The sequence below is a fragment of the Alligator mississippiensis genome, chromosome 5, assembly GCF_030867095.1.
Source record: "Alligator mississippiensis isolate rAllMis1 chromosome 5, rAllMis1, whole genome shotgun sequence".
NCBI classification, from domain to species: Eukaryota; Metazoa; Chordata; order Crocodylia; family Alligatoridae; genus Alligator; species Alligator mississippiensis.
The window spans coordinates 124829239-124852109 of record NC_081828.1 but is presented as its reverse complement, the minus strand read 5'-3'; the positions used below and the strand labels follow the sequence as shown (position 1 = coordinate 124852109).

Sequence of the window (22871 nt, the reverse complement as noted above, 5' to 3'; positions counted from 1 at the left end):
ATGGGCAGGAGGTGATTGGGCTCAAACTAGCTTAACAAGGTGCCTGTTCAGCCTTCTCTTGAACATCTCCAAGAATGACAACTGCACCACCTCCGCTGGGAGTGTGCTCCAGATTCTAGAAACCCTTACAGAATAAAAGGTTTTCCTTATGTCCAGCCTAATTTTTTCCCCAATTAGTTTGTGTCTATTGGACCTTGTCCTCCCAATGGGTGCCTTTCTGTAAAGCTTCTCTCCTAGATCTTGGTGTTCACCCCTGTTACACTTGTAGGCAGCTATCAGGTCACCTCTCATAGTAGCATAGTGATCTTCTATTGGAAAAATGCCACATTCATATACATCTTATGCTGTAGTTTAGGTGGGTTTTGGTATTTATCTATATTCTTTTCCTTGTTGTAAGCTATAGCATTACAAAGCTCTTGTCATGTGTACTGGGAAGCCTAAAATATCATTAGAGAGCAAAGGCTCTGAGCTTCCAAATGCTCAAGCACATTAAGTAAGAAGTGAGTAGTCCCATTGAATCCAACAGGGAAGTAAAACAAATCGATGTCTATGTCCAACCAATTTCAGTTCAGGTGCTAACCACAGAATTGTTAAACATGCATTGCAAATAGGCAGGTGGGTGAAGCTACATATTCAGTAAAAAAATGTAAATGCAAAATGAGGCAATTAGTTATGCTGAAGATGTAATTACTGATGTACATTTAAATTGATGCCCACATCCCCAGACTTACCACTTGTTTTTTCCTGGTATTATCATGTATAAATTAGTTTTTAGACTGAAATTATTGCAGCAGCTTCAGATGTAATTGTCAGTTTCATCTGTGAATTGTCTGACCAACATGATTGTCTTCTATGACAAGTTGACTGGCTCTGTGGATGCAGGGAGACCAGTGGATGTGGTGTACCTTGATTTTAGCAAGGCTTTTGATACGGTCTCCCACAATATTCTTGCAATCAAGTTAAGGAAGTACAGGCTGGATGAATGGACTGTAAAGTGGATAAGAAACTGGTTGGAGCATCAGGCTCAGACAGTAGTAATCAATTGCTCGATGTCTAGTTGGCAGCTGGTATCAAGTGGAGTGCCCCAGGGATCAGTCCTGGGGCCGTTTTTGTTCAATGTCTTCATCAGCGACCTGGTCGATGGCATAGAGTTTATCCTCAGCAAGTTTGCAGGTGACACCAAGCTGGGGGGAGTAGTACATATGCTGGAAGGTAGGGTTAGGATTCAGAGTGACCTAGACAAGTTGGAGGATTGGGCCAAAAGGAATCTCATGAGGTTCAACAAAAAGTGCAAAGTCCTGCACTTAGGACAGAAGAACCACATGCACCACTACAGCCTGGGGGCTGACTGGCTGGGCAGCAGCTCTGCAGAATAGGACCTGGGGGGTTACAGTGGACAATAAGCTGAATATGAGCCAAGGCTGTGCCCTTGTTGCAAAGAAGGCTAACAGCATACTGGGCTGCCTCAGTAAGAGTGTCAAGGGAAGTAATTATTCCAGTGTTTATTCAGTACTGGTGAAACCATGAATACTGTGTTCAGTTTTGAGTTCCCCACTACAGAAAATATGTGGACAAATTGGAGTCCATCGGAGGGCAACAAAAATGGTGAGGGGGTTTGGGGACATGACTTATAAGAGGGAACTGGGCTTTTATTTTAGAGAAGAGGAGACTGAGAGTAGATTTATATAATAGCAGCCTTCAGCTACCTGAAGGGGGGGTTGAAAGAGGATGGAGCTAAACTGTTCTCAGTGGTGGCAGATAACAGAACAAGGAGAAACAGTTTCAAGTTGCAGCAAGGGAAGTTTAGATTAGATATTAGGAAGAATTTTCTCACTAGGAGGGTAGTACAGCACTGGAACAAGTTACCCAGAGAGATGGTGGAAGCTCCATCCTTAGAGGTTTTTAAGACCTGGCTAGACAAAGCTTTGGCTTGGATGATCTAGTTGGGGCTGGTCCTGCTTTGATCAGGGGGATGGACTAGATGACCTCCTGAGGTCCCTTCTAACCTTAATTTTCTATGATTCTATGATTGGTGCATTTGTTTAAAACTTTAACCCAATTTTGTAAATGCATGTTTTCAGTCATCCTAGAGTCTTTGCTTACTTCAAGGTGGTTTGTACTTCTGACTAGTGGAGGACTCTTTGACCTGGGTGAAATGAACCAATCCCCCATTTATAACATTGTTTCTTATGAGAAAATTGATTCTGAGTTACAAGGTTTCGACTTAAGAGGTGGTTTTCAGGAACCAATTATGTTGTATCTGAGGACTGCCTATATTTAATGCTGCCTGAATATGGATGTTATGTTGCAAGTGCTAGTTTTGTAAAGCTGCTGTTTGTCTTGGAAGAGTGGTTTTCTACTTGGCTACATAAACATAATAATGTATGCTATCCTTACATGTGAGAATTGGCATTTTATGTATTGGTAGAAAGCCCCTCACATCAAGGTATTGTTCAAGTATGTGAAAGTGTCATAACAAGTTATAATACTCAGAAGGAGGGTTAGAAATGTTGAATAATTAAAAAAGAAGCCAATTATAGTGTGCCCGCCTTTGCTCTACTATGCGTTCTCGAGCAGCTTTTGCCTGGGCAGTTGACCGGGTTTGCCCCGGGCCTGCAAGAGGACCCCAGAGGGTGCCTCAGATGGTGTCAGAAGACCCCCTTAACTCACCTGCCACGACTTTGAATGGATCCTCAGTGGAGGGGGTCCCCTTCAAAGCAGCCTCCAGGGTCGTCACGCCCTCGGCAAGCACTCACGGGGCTCCAACCTCTCCTACACCCCAGCCAAATGCCACCTTCTGCCGCGGGTCTCCAAGTCTTTTTTTATTACTGGCCCCTCCTCGTCTCTTCCCTTGGACTTCCCGTAGTCCCAGCGCAGTGGGACCTGGTGGCCTAGGCTGGACTCTGGTGTGAGGGCTAAGAGGCCCTTGATACCTGCAGACCCTACCCTATTCCAACACCCGTTGTGCTACCATGTGTAGAAAAAAAAGACACCCCACCACCGTGCCTGCCGGGGAGGTGTAACCACAGGGCAAGAAGGCCTACGAGGAAAGTAGCGAGCCCCAGCCCAAGGAGCCCTGCAACTGCCCAGTGCCTCAGAGTCCCCTAGGCGGCTCCCATCTGGGGACATTGCTACAGCCCCCTGAGGTCCTGTAGCCGTGGTCGGCTCCTCCACCAGCTTTGCTGTCAGTTTCTCCACAGGCACCTCTGCCGACTCCTTTGCCGGCTCCTTCGCCGGTTTTTCCCCCGGCTCCTCTGCCGGTTTCTTCACCAGCTTCTCTGCCGGCTCTTCTGCCGGTTTCTCCCCCAGTCGCTCTAACAGCTCCTCAGTAGTTGCGGCTCTCACCACCTCGGGCAAACAGACCCTGTGGATGCGAGCTCCTGACCTTAGGTTCTCCCACGGGCTCTCCGGTCTTCTGCCTGCCACACGTGCCCCTGGGGCTGCACTTTACTTCTGCTGGGTGGTGTCTCTCGCTGACGTCACCCGGCCCCAACTGAATATGAGCGCGGCTAATGAACTGCGTGGGCGGTTTTCCAGTGTGCGCTCCTCTGCTACCTCCGGCTCCTATGAGGGGTAAGTAGGGGCTTTCTTCCCCTTTGGTTTTGGCCCGGGGTTCCCCCATAGCCCTGGTGTCTCTGGGACATATAGCATTCCTTGGAGATTAAAAATAGAAATGATAATGTTATGTCATTTCATTAAAAGAAAATAAGGGGAGTAGGCCGAACTCCAGTTTCAGTGTGTGAAAGAATCAATATTCCCCTTTAAGATTTGATGAATGAACCCATCTAGGCAAATATCCTGCCATTTTTGAGGAAGAAACTCTATAGCAGTAGGTGTGGAATAACTTGTTTCCAAGAAAAATTTCCTCAGAACCCTAACTATGCATAGTTGGGGATTGGAATATACCTTAAAAGTTGTCAGTTTTTATCCTTCCTTTAAACTTATTACTATATTTCGATGTTTCCTCTCCTTATTGCTCTTTACTGAAGCCAGCTAAGCTACCAACCTTAGTGATAATTTGGACAATGAGGAGCTCCACAAGGTAATCCTGCATTCTGCAAAGTGATTCTTTTTATTAGGTTTGAATTTACTACTTCCCTGTTTAACTGAATACCCCTTTGTTCTGATATTCTGAGAAAGAATCAATAGAAGTTCTCAATCAATATGAAACCAAAGAAACTGTTGGCTTCAGTGAAGTTATTTCAGATTTATAGTAGTGGTACAATTTGGCAAACTGACCAACATTTTTAATTAATAGCAATTTGGCAAAGGTTCTGAGATTGTGATTTATATATTTAAAAGATATTAGTGGATTATTTTTGTTCCTGCCCTTTCTATTAATTATAGGTACAATACAGAAACTTTTCCTATGAAATTTACATGTAAAAATGTTAGTAACATTGCATATCAAACAAGTTAAAATACAGTCTCAGTTATTTTCCCAAAAAGAGGCTGGATAGGGGGAGTCTCCTTCACTTTATTTTTATTAAGGCCTCAACTGATTGATGGAGGCTGAGAATGCAGCCTGCAGCAACTACACACAAATGAGTTAGGATAGACAGCAAGTGAAAACAAGCGTAGCCATCTGAAACTACAGGAGATGTTTAAATAGGCAATGTGTAATCATCTGAATTGGTATTTGGGCATGTTATTCCAGAAGGTGTTTCAGAGGATATATAGTGACCAGAAACTATTAGAATCTTATATTATATCTTACCCAAAGAGAGCAAAATGCCCTTCTGGAGCATCAGTTTTTACCAAACATGAACCACCAAAATGTATTTCCTAATCCACCATGGCTGGTCTTCCACCTATGCCTAACCTTATTTCAATGCTGCTATTAAGAACTAGCAACAATCACAGCATTGACTGGCATGCCTTGCCATCAGCCTTGCCTTTTAAACCTTCATTTACTTACTACCTCCAGTTCACAATTACATTGCATAAGCATTTGGTGCCTGAGAAAGGGAATTTTTTCTTTCACAGGATCAAAATACTAGCAACAAAACAGGTTGATCTGAAATATCAGTTGTTTTTATCAACAGACTATGCAAATTTAATTAAGTTCTTCTAGTGCTAAGTTTTATATAGGCTGATTTAATTTCACTTCATACTTTGCTCAGTCAGACACTTAACAGTGCCAAGCTTCACCTGCTTCCTTTTCTCTCACCCAATATCATCACCATTCTACTTTGCCATTGGAAAGCAAAGGCTTCACAGAGAGGCATGGAACAAAAATAGCTTTATAGCAAATGATAAAAAATGCAAAAATAAAGTTACACTGCCTTCACTAGCCCACATCTTCTCTTCTGGGAATAAGAGAAACATGACATGTCAAGCATTCCTGCCTCTGCACAATGGTAGCATTTCAGTCTCCAAATATTGCTACTTTCCCACTCAGTAGAGACCAGATACAGCTTTTCTTCTAACCAAGGTATGAAAAGGTTGGTATATGTTTCTTGGACAAGGTCTTGGATATCACAGGAATGATTGCCTACTGGTACAGAAACTATCACTTTCTTCTGTTCCTCTTGTCTTTCTTTCAGTACAACCAGAATACATTTATATCTGAGAGTCAGATTTTTGTTTTTGTTTCCTTTATTCACAGAAGCACAGAGTTGGAAGAAACTTCAAGTATTATCTAGTTCAAGCCCCTAAAGAGATGCAGGATGCACTATTCCTAAACTTTCCCAGATGTGTGCCTATACAGTCTTTCCTTGAAACACTTCAGTGAAAGATATTCTCTGAGCAGCTTTTTCCATTTTCCAACTGTTATCATGGTAAGGAAAGTCCCCTGCCCCTCAAGATTTAATCTAAACCTGCTTTGCTGCAGTTTAAACCCATGTTCTTGTATGCTGTCCTCCATGGCAAAGGTAAACTTTTGATCTTGCTATCCTTCATGGCAACCTTCAAGTTTTTTAAAACTACTATCATGCTTCCCCCCCTTAATCTTTTTTTTGCCTAATCCAAATGTACATAATTCTCTCACCTTTTCTTTGTATAGTTAGTATTCCAGTCCCTTTAATATCTTTGTCACTCACTTCTGGATCCTCTCCATTTGTTCTATGTGCTTCTTTAAATATGTCCAGAGCTGGATACAGGACTCCAACTATAAGGCCTAACTAGCACTGTGTAGAGTGCTACTATCACCTCCTGCCACGACTACCTTGTATGTAATGTTTCTGTTAACATAGCCCAAAATTGCATTTGCTTCTTTTGAGGCAGTATTGCCTGGCTTACTCAGGTTGAGTTTGTGATCTAACATAACCCCTAGCTAAAAGCAGTAGAAACCATTCACAGATGGCCTGACCAAAGTCCTATAGAAGTTCACAGATAAAATCTCATTGAATACAATAGGCTGGTATTTAAACGCAGATTAAACGATTAATGCAGCACTGGTCAGAACTAAAATCACCAGGATATGTCTTAGGTCCAAAATTAAAATAGTACTTCAGTGAGGGTAAAAAGAATGAGAGGTCAAAAGTTAATTGATTAGATGGAAATCCAGGAAGGCCACTAGGCAGAAAGGACATAGAGTATAGGGGATGTATGGGACAGAAAGAAGGAGCTGGCTTGGAGACACTGAGAAAGCAGCAGCTCTTATACAGAGCTTGTTATCCTTCTATTTCAAAGGGCTTTACAAAGAAGGACATTATTATTATTGCTGTTATTATTATTATTATTACTGTCACTATTATTATTATTACTATTATTATGTCATCTTATAGATGGGGACACTGAGACATGGAGGATATTTGATTTGCTCAAGGTCACCCAGCGGCAGAAGCAGGAATCAAACCCAAGTGTTCTTGAGCCCCACTCTAATACAATGTCTACTGGACCACAGTAAAAAAGAAATAAGGGAAGAAGCAAACAGGCACAGGTACAGAAGTAAATGGGGGGAAAAATGTAAAAAAAAATGAAAAGGTGGAAGACAAAAAACAGAAACTGAGATTTAAAAAAGGAAGTAAGCAGGAAGCAGAATACAAGGACAATATAAAAGGGAAACAAAAAGGAAATCATAACACACACATTTAAGTTTAGAAAATAATAAACTATTTTATTTACTTTGTATTTATAATGTTTTGGTGGCAGAAAAGAGAGAACTGAAGGACAATGAGTCTAGTTTAGGCCTTTGGTCCTAAGTCACATTTGGCTTAGTAATGGGTTGGAGAAGAATGCTCTGGTCTAACTTTGATCAGGGGGTCAAGTATATATGATGTACAGGATGAAAGGGAAACAGTACAGGACTATAAATGCTGTTATTGGTATTATCATGAGATGAATGCAGTATTCAGGAATCAGGAAGCCATGACTAAGTTATGCAGGTCATCCCAAACAGGTGTTAATACGTCATACCATACTATATTGTCATGTATTCCATACGTTCAGTTTTTTCTTATATAGACATTATTTTCAAAAGGTTTAAAACAAGACTGGTACTTCATATCCTTCCCTGGGTAAAACCAGGTGATCTGAATCGAACTGTAAAATGCTCTATCTCAGAACACAGGGGACAGAAGAATACAGAGCCAGAAGGGACCACCTAAGGCATCAATTTGTAATACCAGGCAACCATAGAGTAGTTGTTAAGTACAAGAGCAGATGCTTCAGCCCCTCCCATGCTTCAGCCCCACAGTTTTATTGTTTATAATAATTATAAAGGTTTCATAAGTAATTATTAACTCATAGTTAACTATATGCTAAAGGAAACTCTGACTGTTCCAAAACAGTTTATATTCATAATAATGTTGCCATTCTTTTGTTCTTATTTTTCACAATTTGTCACGCATTGAAAACAAAGGATTCCTAGCAATCTGCAAAACAGAAGTCAGCAAGCACTCCTTACCCCGAGTCATGACTTGAAACTTGCTATAAATGAAGAGCTAATTATTGTATGTTGCATCTCTGGTCAATGACATTTTTCTAGAAATTCAAAGAATGTTGTGGAAATTTTCTCTTTTAAAATAGCTGATATTTTATGTGGGCAAGAAGCCTGAGAAAAGTAAAAGTAATGCCAGTAGAAATGTATTACTGGGTAGGGTACAAAGCTGGCAGTCAAAATGCATTACTCTACAATCTAATGTACAGGCCGTCCTTAACTTACAACATTTCGAGTTACAACGTTTTACACTTATAATGTTTCTAAATTGAGACCCTGTTTGAATTTTATGACATCAGTTTTGACTTTACAATGCTTGATCCGATGCGACTCCACGCCAGTGAACAAGTTCGCTGCGTCGCTTATCTCCTTGGAGAACATCTGTCCAAACTTCCTTGGACACTTTCTTTAAGAAAGCACATAAGACTCCAGACGAACCTGCAGCCAAGACTCCTGAGAAGACTCCAGCCAAGAACCCTTCAAAAAGTCCAACCAAGAGCCTTTCAAAAGTCCAGCAAAGTCACCTCAAAGAAGTCCTTCCAAATCAATATGATTGCTATTTACAATAGAAATACATTAATGTAGATATATTACTCATCTATAATTGATTGAGTACAAAATTCTGGGGTATTTTTGGTAAAAATAGGGTATCAGGCCTTGGTTTAGGAACCAATCCCCCATTTATAACATTGTTTCTTATGAGAAAATTGGTTCCGAGTTACAACAATTCAACTTAAGACACGGTTTTCAGGAACCAATTGTGTCGTAAATCTGAGGACTGCCTGTATTGACTATTAGTACCTATGTTTGTAAGGAGGGTGTACAGCTTTATGTATTCACAGTCTGGTCTGGATGTTGTTGCATCATGAGCCTCACTACAATAGCAGTCCAGTTGATAAGGCCCTATTGTGCTGTGTTTTCTGCAGAAATATTAAGTACTATGTTTGTCTCAAAGAGCTTGAAACCCAAATGTATGGGTCAGATAAGGGTAGATAACAAAACAGAAGCTAAGGGATGTAAAGTGATTATCCAGGAACACAGAGTAGGTTAGTGACAGTCACAGAACAGAACTGAGATCTCAGTGCCAATGAGTATTATTCTTGTCTACATTTGTCTTTCCCTTCTTTCCGCCTCTCCCCCACACGCATACGCTGTGACACGGTTGAAAAATGATACAATTTTCATAACTAGTCAAGCAGTAGTTTTACTTATTTAGTACTGATGTGTAATAATGAACAGAGAAAGTTGAGGGTTTCTATTCATTTACATTTCCCATCAGGCAAGACTGCTTCAGAACATTGCAACTTATAGTTTATATCTTTCAGTACTGTTTTGGAAGGACTCTATTAATTTACAAATAAATCTCCTTCACCCTTATTACTTTAAATATATCAGGAATATAGCAATGAAAGGGCTCATTCATTTATGTCACCAGAAACTCGAGATAAAATTACAGCCTTAAATTGTGTGTGTATATATATATATATATATATATATATATATATATATATATATATATATATAATATTGAAAATATATAGCGTGTCACATTAAAAGGAAAAGTCTAAAAGGGAAAGGTATTTGCTGCTATAGATTTCATACTCTGTGTACTGAAATGCCACAGCAAGATTTATTGCAGGCAGCATAACATGATTTTATACTGTTTAGTATTGTAATTCTTTAAAACAACTAAAGATCTTTGCACCTGTTAGTATTCTTTCTTGCACTATGTGATATCGGAACAGTGGTTTGCACAGCATGACACTTCTTAGCTCTGGCCACTGATAGTCCTTCACAGCAATAAGGAATATTTGGGGTTCCATGGGATTTCAAGTTTTATAGTTGACAGATATAGTGAAACTAGAGCAGTCACTGTAGGCAACAATAATAATTAATTTTCAGGTTCTTCCAGTACTAGGAAGCACTATGTAGCTGCAAACTAGAGGGTGAACAATAGCTCAATGCCATACTTACAGTGAGAACATGGTGGATTAAACAGCCATACTACATACATAGATTCATAGATTGCAAGGCTGGAAGGAACCTTACAAGATCATCAGGTCCAGCCCCCTGCACCAAGCAGGAAAGACAACTGGGGTCAAGTGACCCCAGCAACGTGACTGTCCAGTCTCCTCTTGAAGATTTCCAGGGTAGGCGATTGCAACACTGCTGGAGGGAACTTATTCCACAGCCTGGGCACCTTAGCTGTGAAGAGTTTTTCCTAATGTTGAGCCTGAAATGGCCTTCCAGGAGTTTGTGACCATTGCTCCTGGTTTGCCTCAAGGGTCCCCCGGTGAACAGCTGTTCACTGAGCCCTTGATGTACGCCCCTGATGTAGCGGTAAGCTGGTACCAAGTCCCCTTTCAGCTTTCTCTTTTTCAGGCTAAAGAGTCCCAGGTCCCTCAGCCTTTCCTCGTATGGCTTGCCGTGCAAGTCTCTGATCATACGGGTGGCCCTTCTTTGGACTCTCTCAAGTTTTTCCATGCCCTTGTTGAAGTGTTGCACCCAGAACTGGATGCAGTACTCCACCTGTGGTCTCACCAATGCCAAGTAGAGCGGAAGAATCACTTCCTTGGTTTTGCTGGCGATGCATGAACACCAGAGTATTATTTGCCCTGCTGGCTACAGTGTCGCACTGCCAGCTCATGTTCATACTATGGTCAATTATTATCCCTAGGTCTCTTTTATACGTAGTGCTGATGTTCAAAGATGTTGAATAACCTCCACAGAGCTGAACATTGTACAGATGTTCAAAGATCGGCAGCTCTCACCCCTAGCTCCTTACTCTTGCCATGCCAGTATCTGTGCCAACATAAAAAGCAGCTAATGTGTGAATTTCTTATCATGCTGAGACATGCAACATATTTTACATCTGTTTATCATCTTTGAGAGATTTGGACAGATCTAGCTCTGGGCTATCAGATTTGTCTTACTCTGTTTTATGGGGTCAAAGCTAGGTCAGTTTATGTGAACATGTCCATAAGATCGAGCATTTTATTAAAATGAATTGATTTGGAGTGTTCCCATGTTATGATATCAAGCCATGCTGTTTCTGGGGCTCTATGAGAGATGCAAAAATTAGCTCATAACAAAAATTGAGGCCAAATAAGCTGAATCCCAGAGAGAAATTGATCAAGCACTGGCTGAATGCCTAGGATTCCATGTCTTAGAGAAAACTGAGCACAAAGAACAATATTGAATTATAATAAAGTGTGCTCATTGTACAGCTACAGAGACAACAACTGCTGCTTTAACTAACAAGACTCAGTTTTCAAGATGATCAGTGGAGTAGGTCAAAAACTGAAAATTTCAAAATTAGACCATTTTAACCAGTTCCATAGCTGGTCATTTTTTTTTTTTCAAAATGTTAACAATATTTTCTCACCTTATTTTCTTTGAAAATGTGAAAATACTCAACCAGCTCTAATTGCTGAAGATGTTCTGAGTGGGGCATACTGCTAAACTGTATCATGGTTTGATTAATCAAAAATCTATATCTTATAGTTAGTTTAATAATTTAACTGGGTTGTGTTTTATATCATGGGGTTAAATCTTGAAGTGCTTACTGAGTTCATCCACAAAACTCCCATTTAAGTTTATGAGTGTAAGAAATGGTTACTAAAGAACAAGAAACACACTTGCTCTTTTTAAATGTGTTTCCCCTGCTGCTTCTTGCTACTTGAACAATACCTAAGATCCTCCTTATCTCCATTAAAAATACTTGTTTTTAAATTAATTGCTACCAAAACATGTCTTTGTTATCCAGCAACACATGCCCCACTCCCCACCACCATTTTTCCAAGTCACTAGCCTCCAGCACGTGTGGAGGCTATTCAAGCACAATCTTGTTACCAACTTCCCCAAAAAAGATGGCCCAGGTTGTGATTACAAAATAGGTCTCTTCAAATATTCTTCCTTTTCCAAACAATGGTTTACAAGCAAGCATGGTGCTGTATCTGAGTCTTGACTAACTTCCTAGCCTGAAAAGCATGTGTTGATCGTAAAAATATTTTGGACTAATCAACAGAATTAGGGACATAACTTAAAATTCACTAATATTCACTCTAAAAATAATTTAATTTAACTTTTCCTATGCAGCATAGAAAGAAATCAAGAAAAGTACTAATTTTTGTGCGGGCCAGGAGTGATCCGGGGCCCTTTTTTCGCGCTGTGGGCTGTGGCCAGCAGCCCAGACACGCTGGGTTGGAGAAAGCAGGCGACACGCTAGAACTAGGCACAGACGCTTAGTGGTTGAGTCAAGATTGTTTACTTACACCGTAGATGGTCGCGGTGTAGGCTGGAAAGTTTCCCAGGTAAAGCTCCGCTTAAATCCCCGTTTGAGGACTCGGACAAAACTCTCGCTCTCACGGAGTTGTCGAGGCTCCGTGGATCCTTGTTTGTGCGCAGGGAAGAGGGATACGTCGAGGATTGCACTCGGTGACGGGGAGAAGAATCGATAGGTGATCAGTCTATCGATCAGCAGCCGCAGGTCAAATCTCCGTAGAGGCACTCTGCAGCGTGCTCAAAGTTCTCCGACTTGGGCGGAAACCACCCAAGCCTCTTGTATGGCTAGCAAGCCAATCGCTAGCCGCCACGTGGGAATAATTTAAAAACAACCAATAATGGGGCTCGATTTAAATACAAATGGCGGGAACTCCTTGCAACGTGCATTTTTATGCTGCAAAGAAGAAATGCACCCTGCAAAGAAAGCTTCAAACGGCGGGAAAATAATTCAGTGGTGCCAAAGCACACACAAAAACAAAAATCACACCTTTGGGTTGTGACAATTTTCACATCGAATCTAGCATCCAGCATCATATGTATGAAAAATGTACAAATCACACTTACATAGCCACAGTTAAGAACAGAAACTTTTAGTGGAAGAACCAAAAAAAGGAGAGGTTACACATCCTGAAATCTGTTCAGATCTTGCTAATGCAGTATCTCCCTTGTTCTCCCTTTTTGTTCAATTTGTCCACTGTATTATTTACATAAAGAATGCAAGGCCTGTTAAAGATCAGGCCATTGTGAACTATCTTGCTGCTGTTTAATGACATGTTGACTTCTGGCACACCTCCAGGAAACACTTGATTCACTATAGTTTTAGGAGCTTGGAAAGCATGCCTCTTCCCCTTTTCTCTTTTTTTCCTCTTCATGTGATACTCTCTTGCATTTTTACTATTTACCTAACTTATCAAGGAGCTTACCTAATCTATTTTGGATTTTCCAAAATGCCAGTCATTGCTCCTTACAACCCAGTGGGCACTGCCTTAAATAAAATCATCAAGTCACAGAATCAGATAGAAGTGGGGCTGGAAGGGACCTTCAGAGGTGATCTAGTCCAGTAGTTCCCAATCTGTGGTACAGATACCACCAATGGTATGCAGACAATCTGTCAGTGGTATGCATTAACAGATATATTACAATTACTTTATGCCAAACATTTGCTGGTGGTACTTAAGGTTGAACTGAAAAATTTGCTGGCGGTACATACGGTTGTGTCATTTCAAATTGGTGGTGCGCAATCTGTCAGAGTTTGGGAACCGCTGACCCCTGCCTGAGGCAGGATCACCCCTATCTAAACCAGTCTACACAATCCATAATCTAAACTCAACCCTGACACAACACAGATCAAACACTCTAACCTGCCACAGGTCAAGCAGGGGAACCAATGCCCTGCTTCTATGAAATGTTGTCAATGTATGCTTAAGAGATCCCAGGCAGAGGGTCATGTCCCCCACTACAGAGGAAAGCAACCTCCCCCCCCGCCCAGTCTGTACCAGTCTGATCATTGGGTCAAATTCCTTCCTGACCGCAGCTTTAAAGGGGTTTTTCCTTCTTCCTCTTTTCCCCAGTCCTTCTGACCATGACCATTTCCCAGTAACCATGACATTGCCTTTTAAATGCTTATGTATGTATATCTATATATTAGTGGTATTTCACTTTAATCACAGAAAAATGTGGCTTTTGAGTTACCTCTTTTAGCTGAAAATTGGGGATATTTTGTTTTTTAATCAAAGAAAAGCAGGATCCATCCCACTCCCCCAGCAGGCACCGTTAGGTTCCAGGGTTAACCCGAGGGCGGAGACCGCCCACGCCCAGCCCGCCCCACCCACACACGCCCCGCCCCCTGCGCCTGGCCCCGCCCCTGTGTCACAGCCCCACCTTCCCCTCCCCTTCCTTAGCCCCGCCGCCTCCCTGAGCCTACTGTGCGCGCACCCCCGCCGCCAACACCCCTCCTCCCCGCCCCCGGAAGCAGCTGCGCCTCTTGGCCCCGCCCCGTGCCCCACGCCCCGGAAGCAGTGTGTGGCGGCTGCGGCTGCGGCTGGCCCCGGCTCCTGCCGCCAAGCGGGCGCGTCTCGGCGGGCGGCGCTGCGGGTGCGGCGCGGGGCAGGTGAGGCGGGGCGGTGTACCCTGTCCGTCCCCGGGGGTGGGTGTGTGTGTGGGGCCGGGGCCGGGGCCTCCTGCCCCGCTGCTCCGTGTGTGAAGCGCCGCCCCGTGGCAGCGCGGCAGGGAAGCGGGCTTGAAGGAGCCGCCGCCCGCTGCAGCCCCAGCACAAGCCGCGGGTTGCAGCTTCGCTGCCCGGCGGGGCGGGGCGTTGCACTCCTAAGCCTTTGCCTTTAGCGCCGCGTTTCTCGCTGCAAAGGTTAGTAGAAGGGATCTGGGAGTCTTTGCAGCCCCAGGCTGAGGAGTCTGGGCTGGAGGACACTTGCTGGTCGTAGCGCCACACAGGGTTTGAATTACACTTGGGGTCTGCCAGAAAAATTGGGGCTGCTCATCGCCATGCCCTAAGAAAATCAGAGTCCCCCCGGTCATGATTTTCAAATCTTATGGGTGTGGGGAGGGTTCTCGTCTCTTCTGGGGGGGCTCAGCCCTCCAAGACTCCCCCATAATTTGAATCCTGATGGTGTTTGAACGATGGAGTGTTGCTTCATCAGGTGGATTCAGAACTGACTTGGCTGATTTGACCTGGAATGAAAAATTATTTTCTGGACAAAAATAAAATGTCTAAGTAGATGCTTCCTAAGGTGAGAATAGTTGTTCCAGAAGAGCAATGGAGAGTGATATCTAGTAATGGAAAACGGCTAGAGGGTTGGGCCAGGCAGTCGTGCTCTGTCGGGGCGGAGGTGTCGGAAACGTCCAGCTTTGTATGCAGAAGTCTCCAGCTGCCAACGCCTGTGTAGCTTCTCTTGCTTGGTTTCCACAGCAACATATCACACCTAGGATGAAGTCAGGCCTTGGGGGGTTAAGCAAGACTGAGCTGTGAGAAGGGGTTTATTTGTAAAAGCAAATTGCTTACCTTCTGGGGGAACCTGGTGCTTGGATTTCCTCCTTACCAGCTCAATTCAGCAGGTATAGTTGGGTGTATAAAGGAAAAGTCTCTCTCCAGACCCATTTAATGGTAGGTAAATCGGACCACTCAGCCTGTTCTGGTTAATATAATAGGATAAGGAAGTATTGAGTGACTTTTGCACATTAAATGTCAATTCCCTTTCTAGTCTACTCCTGTGACAACTCTTGTCAAGCATAACTGCCCCTAAAGTCCTTTCAGGTGGTGAAAATAGTATACTAAACTAGAGCCCCTGCTCTGTTCTCTCTTCCTTGCTTTTTATAGAGGTAGTTAGCTGTGGTAGGAATGAATAGTGATGCCCTTGCTTTCCTCCCCTCTTAAACCCTCTCTCTCTCTCTCTCTCTCTCTCTCTCTCTCTCTCTCTCTCTCTCTCTCTCTCTCTCTCTCTCTCTTCCCCCCCCCCCCCAAATACAACCAAACAAAAAAAACCCTTTTGCATTGGAAATGAGCTGTGAACCATTGTCTTGCAGTGGAACACTGAATTATTCCTCCGCTATTTATGCTTATCTCTGATTTTGAGTTACTTTGGGTTCTGCTCGGGGCTGGGAAAATTTAATGTTCAGGGTAAACAAGCACATGCCTTAAGAATGAGACATGTCATAACAAACTCCAGCTGTCATGGAGGAGCCCCCCAGTTAATCTGTTCTAATTCAAGAACCAATTTTGGTTGGAGTTTTTTTTTGTGCTGCTGTCATAAGGGATCGTTTATACTAACCACAAATAGTTTCATGAGTTGATGCAAGGGTGGAGTTCTCAGCATGACTACAAGATGTGCTTGTGCAGTGATCTCATGCTTGCCTCTGTGCATAAACTCTTTCTGGGAACAATACATAGAAGTAGATGCCTTGTAAAGTGAGATTAATTGTGCCAAAAGAGCAATAGAAGATGATATCTACTAATGGAAAGCAAGTAGTTAAGGGATGCTGACTAATAAGCTGGAATAGTTTACATCCTGTTTCAGTTGTCTGTTTAGATTCACTGTTGTAAAAACTATTATCTGCGCGTGCATGCAAACATCTTGCTTTTCTTTTTAAATCTTTGTGAGTCTGTTAGGATCCCCCTGAATAATCATAACTGAAATGCTCCTGAAATGGGTCAATTTATGTTAGGGGAAAAAAAAAAAGAAAGAAAAAAGAGGAGGAAGGAAGAAATAAAAAGGCTCCCTTGTTCCATGAACATGCGTAAAACCATCTTCATCGCATTCAATTTCATATACACGAGCTCATTAGAATTTAATGTCAGGCAAAAGGCCTTATTATTTGGGAGGTGACACATGGCAGATTGCTAATTCAAGGATTAGCCTGTATTGTGCTGTCAGTGTATTACTATTGTTGCTTTAAAAGATCTTTAAGCAGCAGGGTTGCTGGATATGATTAAGAACTATTTATTTAGAGATGTCAAGCAGGAACTGAAGGAGGAAAAAATATATAGGATTTAGTTATCTTTGTAAATTTGTTAGTACTTGCTACCCTGTAGTGTAGACACAGGCCCTCCCCCTCTGAATCTCAGTCCCACCCACTCAGTCTGACCTCAGTGGCTCCTGCACCGTAGACCCTTCCTAGCCCCTAACCTCCTCTAGTTCTGACACACCCTAGCTTCCCCCTTCCCCCACCCAGGAAATGGTCCTGCTGCTTATAAGCAGCTGCTAATGTATATTGTCTATAGAGCTCTAGCAGCCAGTTAACTGGTCCTATTCATGCGTGTATGTTTGACAGACTTCAAGTAAAAATGCAGTGGTGTTGATTATTTTGCTTCTAAACTATATTTAATCATACCTCTTGATATCTGCTAGCAACAGCCCTCTACCTAAGATGTTTTTGTTTGCTCAACACGATGTGGGCATAATTTGCACTACTAATACTACCTGAGTTTATATTCCACGTGACAGGACATTACCAAGAACTAAGAAAACAATGCAACTTTGTTAATTATTTTAGAAAAACATCTGAACATCAGTAGCTTCCCCTGAACACGTTGTGTCTTCTAAATTACTGAGTTGTGAAGACACTTTTTTTTATGATTACTCTGGGTTTTGCAACATTCAGAAAATCCAAGCTGGAAAGCCTCCTGGTTGAGTATTATTGCATAGAGAATCCAAATTTAAATGTGTTTAGTCCTTGTACATGCAGAGTACATTACCATTGTGAGCCACAGTCAGCTTGATCCAAAGCATGCTGCTCCAGTGCTGATGTCATTGCTCTTCAGTTTGCCGAAGCTGGAGAACAGTGAGCACTGATCAGAGACTTGTCAGTTTTAATCTTGTATGTTGAATTTCAGGTCAAGTTCAGATTGCTTGGGTTCAAGAACTGTGAGTTGCCACAGAAAGCTACTCTAAGGCTTCTTTTGGATGAAATGCAAGTGAGAGCTGCAGGGAGAAGAGTTACATCTGAAATAAGCATCAACCTCTTGTAGAAGTGTAGTTGCCTCTGCCTAGTGGGTTGTCCAGTCTCTTGTATTGCTGATCTTACCTAGGCTTGAGCTCCTGCTTGAGAGGGCCTGTATGAATGTGGGTGGGTAGGAGAGTAATACTGATGTACTTAAGTTAGAAAAGAGGAGTAGAGGTTGGATAGAAAAGAAAGGTGAAATGGATGCACGGAAGAAGTTAGACAACATGACAACGAGAAGTGAAATGAAAGAAAAGCTCTTTAGTCTAAACACATTAGACTAATACCAGTGGAATTCATCAAACTTTCAGTAACTGTGCTTACTAAAAATCTAGATTAGTCAGTTTACTGATTAAAACTTGATATAACCTGTCTGGAGGACCCTGGTAGCAGCCCTGCAGCATTACATTTTAAAATGGTGCATGACTACAGAAATGGTATACAGTTTTATTCTTAATCTTAGGGCTTGCAGTTTTGCAGTGGTAGGGTGGGGACCCAGCTACTAGACTTAATATTGGGACTAACCAGGTGGCAGACAGACATTTTAGCACTTGATATCTGTTTTACTCTGCTGAGAAATGCTAGCACATCTTTTTTCCCTGTATTGTTAAACTTAATCTCTAACTCTGATTCTAGTCTCCAGGATTCTGAGAATGCCCACGTAAAACACCCACACGTGTGCTCTTAACGATTTAGGCAGGCAGACATTTTTTAAATCAACATTAACAGGAGTGCAGAAAACAAAAGCCTTCCAGAGTTGAGATTTTAATAAAAACAAAATGGGAAAAATATTACACATAAAGTAATAATTTATTATGCAAATTGTTCCTTTGACTTAATTGGGGCTACCACAGAGCAAGGCCAGGCCTGCCAGCTTTTGCAGTGCAGATAGTTTATACCACAAAAGATTAAGCTTATACTGGCACAACTGTGCTTATGCTGGTGTAGCTTATTCCAGGCTCCTGAACTTATATTGTGCAGCTGCCTCAGCTCTAGGTACTTTTGTTGGCAAAGGTGTGCCAGGCACAAATGCCTCTTGACTGGCAACTTTATGCTAAGATTGCTTTGGAAGTTCTGGTCCTAGATAGCCTGGCAACATTTGGACTTGAATCACTTTGGTCATTGTGTCACTCAAGATTATCAGAATGAGAGAAAGATAGACTACAGCCTTTTGGCTGGTTATTCCAACAAAGAACCATCTTGGTATGGAAATTATTAAAGGGCAAAATATTTACATGCTTGTTTTAACCAGGAAAGCTTCTTGTATTTCTAGCATGTCACTTAAATATAACAACATTTGAACCTTAAAAGCTTTGTGCTTAAAGTTTTTCAAGAAATAGAAATCTTCACAATTCATCATAGTCTTCCCTAATGGCATGTCTCAGACCCAAACTTGAAGCTTAAACATGCAGGAAGGAGACGTTTATTATAAATGTCCAGTGCTTGGGCCGTAAGGACCCCATTTCTGACTGGGTTTGGCAGGCCATGCTTCAGTTCAGATCACTGCTATGCAGCCTTTTTTTATTGTGTGCCAAACTCTTAAAGATTAGAATTTGAAAGTCAGTTATAGTATGAAATAAAGATAATTAGTTGGTGTCATCATACAATGTTGCACTTAACTAGAAGTGTCTTGCTGGCAGAGCTGCTGTTGGATAGGTCTATAGTTGACTAGTACATAGCTGTCATGAGACCAACATCCACATTGTCAATGTTGTATTACATTAGCCATGTTTACACTTGCAGGAGTGCTGTGTACTGAATGGCAGGGGTGCCATGTCCTGGACATTACAAATCAACGTGCTGCTTAGGCTTAGCTTAGACAAAGGTCATCAAACTTGCCAAAGGCCAGATTTTGACAGCAAGGACTCCTCCCAGGCTTCATCCACAGGGCCAGAAGGAACTGTGATAGGACTTCATTCTGGCATTGGCACTGCCAATGGTCATGTCCACTGAGGTCCAGGAACCCCAAATTTTCTGGTAGGCCACACATACCAAGTTCCAGTAGCCTACCAGACTACCAGAGGGTTGGATGGAACAGTTTGGGGGCTATATGTTTGACATCCCTGAATTCAATTGTACTCTGAAACTCCATAAACTAGTCCAGGGGTTGTCAATGGGGGGTACACATACCACTGGGGGTAGTTTGAAAGGTCCTAAGGGGTATGCAGGGGCAGGCAGGGTTGGAGTACAGCTACCCCGTGCCGCTGCCTCTCAGGAGCAGGGCTGGGCTGGGGCCAGAGCAGGGCTGCACAGATGCTAAGCTGCCACGGCTTGCCACGCATCCCCCCCTATTCCATGTCCAGCTGCTCGCTGCCTCCCCCCACTGCTCCACGTCCATCCGCTTGCCCCCTCCCAGGGGTACACTTACTAAAAAGGGGACTGCCGGGGGTACACTTATTTTAAAATGTTGAAAACTCCAGAACTAATCCATGGTTGAATGGAAGCAAGATATGCTTGTGGTAGAACGTAGCAAGCAAAATGCAGTGCACAAGGAAGGGAGCAGATCTATGGTGAAAAATCAGATGTGATTCAGAACTTATGAAGAAGAACAGGTATATTGAACTAAATGACATTTTTAAAGAAACTGACTCTAAATGGTGTCAGTATGCAGGGGGCTAATGGAAAAACAATGGGGTTATTTTCAAGCAGTATTCAACACACAAAAAAAAAAAGTGCAGCACAGAAATAATAAGTGTCTGTTATCACACTGAAAAGAAAAAATTGGCTTGCCTTGAATACTTTTCTTTCTTGATCGTGACATCTTGCTAAATACTAAAACCAAGCTAGGTATAAGGATAAAATATGCAGATTTAAGAGATCTGGTACCAGTCTGAATTCCTCTTCATCTTCTTGGCTTGTTTTAGTACTGGCTTAGCCACTGCATTGGTATTGGCTTAGCCACTCCAGGGTACTGGCTTAAACCACTGCAATTAAAACAAAGTTATCCCTTTTCCAGAATCTCTCAGCAAGCATTTCAAAGCTACTACAGTAAATAGTGGTATGTCTCCTTTTAGTCAAGAAGATCACTTTTAGTTCATGTGACAACGCAGCTCTAGCAGGGTAGCATACTACTGGTTCTTTTCTAGGGAAGAAACTCCTCAGTTTTAAAACCTGTTGGATGCAAACTTCAGCCACAGTTATGTAATAGTGTTTGCTGTTGTGGGATCTTAGCTTTTATTTAGAAACTAGCTGTCTCTGCTATGAAGCATTGGATTCCATCCTTGTGCTAAAAGCTTTTTTTAATAAAAAATAACAGTAGTGGATGGCAACTTGAATACTGATGTGAACAGTACTGTTTACCTTTCCTATTCTGCCACCATAAGATCAGTTAACTTGTTTTAATCTGATTTTGATATCAAGATAGCTCTTGTGTTCTTTCACATGGAAGCATGTTTGAGTGGTTAAAATACCTCATCACCATGTAACGTAAAAACGAGTTTGACTATGTATATCTTCAGGAAAAGTTTAATTTTCATGTCCTTTCTTAATTTGGATCAGTACTTCATGTGTCTGGAGTAGTGACTTCATATTGAGTTTGCTTACAGGTTTCATCATTTTGTCTTAGATATTTAATACATGGAAAGCTTCTTTTGTGTGCAGTCATGAGGGGAAGAAGCTATATTACTGCATGAGGGGGAAGGAAGGGAAAAAAGAGGATTTGGCTCATGTGGCAGAAACTTGTGAAAAGATCTCTTCTGTTTTTCTTTCTTACCAAGGAATAAATCTTCATAGCTTCTGAGTGTCTGCTTACTTTCTCCTCTGCTCTTACAATTCAGAGCAAAAACAAATGCCTAAAAGGCAATAGTTAATAACGTCTTGTAAACAATTTTTTTTCAATTTTTCTCTTTTTTCACTAAATTGTAAGTGGAAGTTAAATCTTGGCTGCAAGATTGGTTCTAAAAAAATGGAAGATCAGCTTGCCGTTTTCCCCTCTCCTTCCATTTTTTGAAGAAGTTGGTTGGTCCAAATCGGGCTTCGTAAAACTAAAGGATGCTAGTCTTAGTTAAATGGAATGGGTTTGCCAAGTGAATTAAGCTATAGTTCCTGTATCCCATTATATGTCTTGCAAGCAAAATGAACCAAAAATTGTAGACTGTGTATTGCATATTGGCACTGAAAAACAGACTGGGGTTTTGTCACATTAGATAATTTGAATGGCTTTATATTGGAATGCTTACCACCTAAATGATGCAGTTGTGTAGGCTTATAAAGTGGGTCAGAAGCATCAAGTTGCTTGGGGACTTGTGCTCAAGTATCATGTTGAATTGGGCATTGTCCACTTAAAGGATCACACTGAGGTGTGTGCCTTATGCTTTAGCATCCCTGAAAAGATTATTTCATATGGGACATATCTGAATTAGGTACTTTCTACCTACAAATATGGATGTGTGTCAGAACTGAGTATTTTAGTGTTAGTGGTGCACATGTGCCCATTAACAATGCACATTCTGCATCCAGCTTGTTTAATGAAGATCACTTGTCAGTATAATCAGGCAAGGATTTTTTTTCCTGTCATCTGTTATTAGACCAAGTCTACAATTGGGAGAGCTGTTAGACAGGTTCTTAGGCACAAAGTGCTCTTCCTCTGATCAATATAATGTCATTCCTGAAAGTAAGACTTTTTTAATACCATGAGTTGCTTCAGTGTCCAGGTAGGTAAAACTTTTGGCCACAAATTATATGCATTTTAGCTTTGTTCAAGGCCCTATGGGCGCATATCTTTAATAGGTACAAGATCTGCAGAAGGGCAGGTAGAGTTGGTTGACTAGCCTGCAGAAAATATTTTTTTTGCATAGAGCCCCAGGCACACAGGATGACCACCTAGGCTAGAAGCAGGTTGGGCCACCCTGGGGCAAGTGTCCATGGTGGGTGATGTTCAAGGGCACCTTTTGGCATTACTTTTTGGTGGGGACAGAAATGGGGGTGATGAAGATGGGGAGGAGGGAGGATGAGGGGAGACTTGGAGCCCCTTCCCCACACCCTGAGAGAAGAAGCTATGGTTAGAGATGGAGGCCTCCCGTGCAAGAGTCAAGGGAATAAGAGTGGGTAGGAAAGCATGGAAAGAGAGGAAAAAGGCGGCAGTGGGGGGTGGTGTTGCTTTCTTTTTATGGAGTAACTGAATGGGGATTGGGCAGGGGGATGCTCTTTCATCAAAGGAAGTGGATTGGGGGTGGGAGGTGGCATGCATTGCTTTTGAATTTGAAGGGGAGGTGCAGTTTTTATTATATCTTTTAAAATGTTTTTGCCTTGTATT

The 22871-nt window shown here is 42.1% G+C and overlaps 1 protein-coding gene across 1 annotated transcript in view; it reads left to right on the top strand.

Moving 5' to 3' along the window:
• The first annotated feature begins 14174 nt into the window (after window positions 1-14174).
• Window positions 14175-22871, top strand: part of RALA (RAS like proto-oncogene A) — a 52174-nt gene continuing 43477 nt past the window's right edge. The window contains exon 1 of the mRNA XM_006260733.4: window positions 14175-14276. The gene's annotated coding sequence lies outside the window, so the exon portion shown is untranslated. The remainder of the gene's footprint in view (window positions 14277-22871) is intronic.